We start from the raw sequence: 7,067 nt of genomic DNA, 5'->3' as shown, positions 1-7,067 counted from the left end.
GAAATTCCCTTGAGAGGTGGTGAAAGGACTGGCTGGCCATGGTACACATGGGATGAATATATGAAATAGTGAATATACATATGTATAATAATAGTAATTGTTGAGACTGATACACGGAGACGTGCTCTAATATATTATGGAGACTAGGGTAGGATAATAGCTGGGTCAGTTGTCTTAATGGGATAAGTGAGTCATTACCGGCCGTACGACCCGGCCTGCTGATATAGAATTAGAATCTCCATAGTAGTCTGCCAGTAAAGGTAGTTGTGAATACCACGCACTATACACGGGGAAGTGACTCCTCGGCAGTGTATGCGTCCAGGCCGAGCTCTTGATCAGTGAGCGGTGACCGACTGCCCTGTGTGTTTGTGGGCACTCTTTCATAGTAGTTTCTTGTGTCTCTGTGACCCTGTTTTATCTTAAATGCTACTGCAGGCTGATTCAGTTCAACCGCAGAGGACCAAAGTAATTAGCTGCATAATGAACTTTACTCCCTCTTCAGGTCCTGACAAGGCCTGTCTTCCAGGAGGCAGTAAACGATACTACTCGGCATGAGTCTATAACACTCTGTTGGGCAGTGAGAAGACAGTGCATAAGTCCAACAGGGTATTATACCTCAACCACATACATGTTATTGTGCGTTAACTGTTTTTCCTAGACGTAGTTGCGGATTTTTCAGCAGCTCTAGGTGTTAAGCATTGTTTCCACAGCTGTAGGTGTTAAGTGTTGTTTGAGTATTTCCCTTGTCTGTGGGTAGGTAAGACAGACTAGCGTCCTCAAATTACTGCAACCTGGAGTTACGACTGTTGTGAAAAGAGTACAGGAGTCACAAGGGACCCTGTACCTTGTACCCTTGTAGCCTTGGTCTTTGGAAGTATAAAATTGAAGGCCAATATGTTTTGATTCCAAGGGGTATATACTTTGTTCCATTGACTGTATTTCTTCATCTATGTTTACATCCTCATTTTTATCACTCCTCATGTCACTCACTTTATTATTTTGGTCTAATATCTTTTCTTTTACTTGTGATGTGTCTGATTTTTTAGGTACTTTATTTGTTTTTGTAATGCTTTGAGCCTGTTTAGATGTTGCATCATTTGGTATAATTATATTGGGTAAATTGTTTGCCTTTAATATTGCATTAAGTTCTTCTTCATAGCTTCCTGGATTTTCTATGTTTTTATTTTGGGCATGAGCAATACATATCTGAATTTTTAACATCTCTTCTTTCGTTATTTCTGGCAATTTAGTTTGGGCTGGAATGGGTGTTATATTACTAGCAGCTCTAGTTACTCCAGCGTAGTTCGAGGCCAGCTTTTCTCTCTCATCTTTTCTCTTTTCTCTCATTATGATTTTCCTTTTTATGCACTTCATAGCTAAAGAGCTATGGTTTTCCCCACAATTTATACATTTTTTAGTCTGTTCTTGGCACTGGAACCAGAGGTGCCCTTCGCTGCTACATTCTGAGCAAATTTTATATTCCTTGTTTTTTTGGGCAATCTTCAGTATAATGCTCCTCAAGATGGTAACACTTCATGCAACATTTGATGGGGATATAAGTTTTCTGTCTGATCTCATTTGGAGGAATACTGATGTTAAAAGCCAGAAGTCCAGTCTGAGTACATTTGTTTGCCAGGCTAGCTTGACTGAAAGTAATTTTTAATGTAGATGAATTTGGGAACTTATAGACAAATTCGATTCCGTCTTGTGTCCAGAGATTTTGAGCTAAAAGCTCTTTCTTGATCTCATCTCCCCATTCATAAACCAACTGGTCAACTCTAGAGGCAATTACGCTTTTCTTTACCCTTTGCTCTGGAGGCAGAATGGGAATAAATCCTTTATTGTCCAGAGCAACTTTGACATTATTAGAAAAGATTTTTTCAGTGTCACTGTCATTATAAGTTAAGACTACAAAGCCATCATTAGCAGTAAACACTCTTGTAATGTGAATTTTATTTCTGCACAGTATGCTCACAAGTGCAAGTTTCTTGTCTTTATTAAGGAATGTCCTACTCTTTATTTTAACTCGATTCATTCTGACATACCACCTACAGCACTTCTGCCTGCCTAAGTACAGAGTGCTGCCCTGTGGAGGTCTTACTCCTAACTATCAGAGTCCCTATGCCCCTGTGCATGAAATTTCTATAACCACTTATCTAACGGGCCCCTTCATGGAGAATAGCTAGTCTGTAAACCTTCAGGGTTCGGCTTCGTACCGTTCTCGTGCACGTCTAATTATGCAAGTCCAAGTCATTGCTGTAGACAGAGAGACAGGAACAGAGTCCATATTGGTCTTGTGTTGCAGAACTAAGTCCACAAGTGGACAAAACTGGCTTAACCAGTAAGAAATTATCCTCTGTGTCAGAGACTAAGTCCCCAAGCCTGCTGTCTCTCCGTGACTAAGTCCACAAAGTGGACGTGGAAGCAACGAGGCCGAGAGAGGAGGTGCGCACCTTACAACAGCTGAACTGGAATTCCTCTCGGAATGACTTTTTTTTTTCTTTTTTTTTTTATTGGAATGACTCTGATGCGGTACCGTTTTCTTTTATACCCGCCTGCCAGTCTCAGCGGCGGCCAGCCGCGCACTACGGTGTCGCTGATTGGCTGGTTCGCTTGGTGCACCGTCTAGCCTTGATCTTCTCATGCTCGGCAGTGCTTGTAGGTCAATTGTTTGGATATTCAACCTCGGGTTTTCTTCTTTTATGTGGAGGGCTTCTAAAATGGATAATCTTCTCTTGTCGAGGCAGCTGTCAATGATGTCAGTGTTGTCTTCTACGATTTTCCTGGTGATGGTGATGTGCTCTTGCTGTAAGTGGTTTTTCGGGGCTCCGGCAGCTAAGTGCAGTGTTAAACGTCACGAGAGCTTTGTAGTAGTCTCGCCGATATAGGTTGTAGGTAAGACTTCGCAGTTTCCTTGTTTGCAGGTAAACCTATATACGACGTGTGACTTCTGCATTGCTCCTCTCTTGATGTCTGGACTGTTCTTAAGGAGGAGATAGCTGGATTTCTTATTCTTGTAATATATCTGCAATTTTAATTTTATTTCTGGATCTGTTGGCTTCACATTGCTTCTGACGATTTTTGTTATTATTCGTTCATCTTCTTTATATGCTGATGAGTAGAAGGCTCGGTAGAAGAGAACGATGCTGTTGCCTTTCGTGGTGGTGACGTTTGCATTGTACCAATTATTGAGGATTTTCTTCGTCTAGCGAAAAATGTCGATCTCCCTATGTCCGTTGTTAACTAGCACTTGGGTTGATCTTTCTATTTCTTGATGTATTTGTTTCCAGGTACTGCAGTGTGTAAAAGCTCTTCTAATGTGTGCGCCGATAGTGGAATCTTTATATCGTTGTGGGCATTCACTTCTACCGTTCAGGCAGTGTCCGGGGTTTGTAGTTTTAACATAGACTTCTGTGTTGAAGGACTCGCCTATCTGCTTCACGAGTATGTTGAGAAAGGGCATGGAACCGTTTACACTGTTCTCTGTAGTGAAGTTGAGGCCGGAGGCTTGTTGAAGGCGATGTTGGAGCTGTTCTATTTCACCCTGATTCTTTGTCTTGATAAATATGTCGTCTATGTATCGGCAGTAGATGTCTGTTTTTTTTTCTGTTTCTTTGAAGAATTCTTCTTCTATGCTTTCCATAAAAAAGTTGGCCAGTAAAACTCCAAGGGGCGAGCCCATAGCGACCCCATCAATCTGGCGGAACTTGTTTCCACGGGGACAAGTGAAAGGCGCTTCTTTCGTGCAGCATTCAAGCAATTCACGCAGCGCTGCTTCGGGCATGTCAAGGGCGGGGGTGGAATCGTTGTAGTAGATGCGCTGAATAATAAGGTCGATGGTGCGGTCCACTGGAACATTTGTAAACAGAGATTCAACGTCCAACGAAGCAATAACGCCTTTGCTGTTGCTAGTCTTGAGTATGTCGAGGAAATATGAGGCTGATTGTAGTAAGAATGTCGAAGGTACGTAGGGGGTGAGGAGAGTACACAGAGTCTTGGCTATCCCGTAGGTTGGAGTAGGAGTTTGTGAAATAATCGGGCGAAGCTTATTGCCAGGCTTGTGGGTTTTTATATTCCTGTAGCAGTAACTCATGCTGTAGTCGCCAGTGAGCTTATCAAACTTGACCGTCTTGAGTTGTTTTTCACGATGATCTTGTTGAGTTTAGTTTTGAGGACCTCTGTTGGGTCCTTGGTGATCTTCATGAATTTGCTCGTATCGTCCAGGATGTCGTCTAATTTCCGTAAATATTCCTTGGTGTCTATGAGTACGTATGTAGAAGCTTTGTCTGCACGCCTGATTGTCACTTACGGGTCCGATTTCAGTTGTCTTGCAGCTTCTTTGTGCCTCAGCTTGATGATAGTGCTATTGAAACTGTCTCTGATTTTGCTGCCTTCTGCGGTGATTTCTTGCTCGAACGACTGTTCGATGGTGACCTCTCCTTTACGTGCGAATCTATCCACTTCGTCTATTAATATTTCACACTCGATGTGTTTTTTAAACTTTCTGGGCTTTGACATCACGTGGCAGTTAAGTCCCATGTTCAGGATTTCTTCTTGGTCCACCTTGAGCGATCTGTTTATTAGGTTTATATATCCACAATTAGGTCGCGGGTATTTGAGATGTCCTCCGTTGAGGTTGATGAGCTTCTTCTGGTTAGCTCTTATAGTCGAGTTTCTGTGCTGGAGTATCATGTCACGAAATAGTTTGTCTATTCTCCTTTATGTGCTCGTCGATGTTGGTTTTTGTCCATTTTTCTTCGAGTTCCTGATTGAGAGGCTTGAGTTCTTGTATTTTATTCCGAAGCTCTTCGATTCTTACTTTCATCAGGTTTTTTCTCTCGTCGTCGCTGGACTTCCTGCGGCGATGTCTGCTATGCAATTCTGTCCCATTACCTTGAATATTAAGTGTATTTATGGGCAGGAGATTCTCTCTAAGGCATACTTCATTCAAGGTGATAGCCAATTCGGCGTTAATGATTTTCTTTAAGGTATTTTCTCTACTCCTTAAAAGTGTTTTAACCTCTTTTTCTAAAGGTGTAATGGCTGCGCCATAGCTAGCCATGTGTGCTAGATCCGGATTTCGGGTCTCTTGACCTTTCGTCAGTAACTTGTAGGTTGGTGTTTCTTCTTCTGTGTCTGAAGTAGGAATGATTCTGTTGTTGTTGTTGTGATGTTGGATAGAAAAGTGTGGGGGAAAAGAAGATGTACTGATGAGGGAAAGTGGGTGGGAAGAGAAGTGTGAAGGAAACTAGGAGGTAGATAGTATGTGGACTTAACCACATTGCTTATTTTTATATTTATTTACTTTTTTGTCATTACCAGCGATTCAGAGTACGGGGCCTGGAGGAAAGGGGGACCCGCAGGTGTCGACAGATTGAATATATGATTTATGATTTAATGTGTATATATTGGAGTAGGTGACTGTTGGTTTGCGGCAATTATTGAGCTAGGGAACCAATTGTGATTGAAGTCATTATTTCTTTCGTTTATTAAGCTGTTGTACATATCTTCATTATTGTGTTTTATTGTTTCTCATATGTTTTGTGCTTTATAGTGTATGGATATGTTAATAGGAGTGACCTTATATTTCAAATGCAATTGTTCAATGTTTGATAGCCTATCATTGTCATCCCAGTTGATAAATCGCAGGGCTCTATTTAAAACTCTTCGCAATTTTAGTTTCTAACTATTTGTAGTAACGTTTATTGGTATGGGTGGATATTCTAGAGTTTCCTTTCTGACCGTTCTATTGCTGCTGTGGTAGACGGTCACTGTTCTCCTAAATCTATTAACAGTGGTGTTCCTCAGGGTTCTGTCCTGTCACCAACTCTCTTCTTATTATTCATTAATGATCTTCTAAACCAAACTTCTTGTCCTATCCACTCCTACGCTGATGATACTACCCTGCACTTTTCCACGTCTTTTCATAGACGTCCAACCCTTCAGGAGGTAAACATAGCACGCACAGAAGCCACAGAACGCCTGACTTCTGATCTTTCTAAAATTTCTGATTGGGGCAGAGCAAACTTGGTATTGTTCAATGCCTCAAAAACTCAATTCCTCCATCTATCAACTCGACACAATCTTCCAGACAACTATCCCCTCTTCTTTAATGACACTCAACTGTCCCCCTCTTCTACACTGAACATCCTCGGTCTGTCCTTTACTTATAATCTGAACTGGAAACTTCACATCTCATCTCTAGCTAAAACAGCTTCTATGAAGTTAGGTGTTCTGAGACGTCTCCGCCAGTTTTTCTCACCCCCCAGCTGCTAACTCTGTACAAGGGCCTTATCCGTCCATGTATGGAGTATGCTTCACATGTCTGGGGGGGTTCCACTCATACTGCTCTTCTAGACAGGGTGGAATCAAAAGCTTTTCGTCTCATCAACTCCTCTCCTCTAACTGACTGTCTTCAGCCTCTCTCTCACCGCCGCAATGTTGCATATCTAGCTGTCTTCTACCGCTATTTTCATGCTAACTGCTCTTCTGATCTTGCTAACTGCATGCCTCCCCTCCTTCCGCGGCCTCGCTGCACAAGACTTTCTTCTTTCTCTCACCCCTATTCTGTCCACCTCTCTAACGCAAGAGTTAACCAGTATTTTCAATCATTCATCCCTTTCTCTGGTAAACTCTGGAACTCCCTGCCTGCTTCTGTATTTCCACCTTCCTATGACTTGAATTCCTTCAAGAGGGAGGTTTCAAGACACTTATCCACCAATTTTTGACCACTGCCTTGACCCTTTTACGGGACTGGCATTTCAGTGGACATTTTTTTTTATTGATTTTTGTTGCCCTTGGCCAGTATCCTTCTTACATAAAAAAAAAAAAAAGAGTATTAATAGCGTTTTTATAAGTGTTGTTTTAATTTGGGGAGTTAAATTTTAAAACCTGTATAGTTTACTTAAAGCTGCTGTTCCTCTGTGTATTCTCTCTGTTATGTGCGCTGTAATTCCCCTCCGGTGTATTTTAAATCCCAGTAGTTTTCCATCATTGTTTGGCTCTATAATTTTGTTATTTATTGTAAGTTTTTCTGATTTAATTTGTGCTATTGGGATAATTTAAAT

Source organism: Scylla paramamosain, chromosome 41 (assembly GCF_035594125.1).
Source record: "Scylla paramamosain isolate STU-SP2022 chromosome 41, ASM3559412v1, whole genome shotgun sequence".
NCBI lineage: Eukaryota > Metazoa > Arthropoda > Malacostraca > Decapoda > Portunidae > Scylla > Scylla paramamosain.
The sequence above is the reverse complement of the archived record's forward strand: the minus strand, read 5'-3'. Positions refer to the sequence as shown.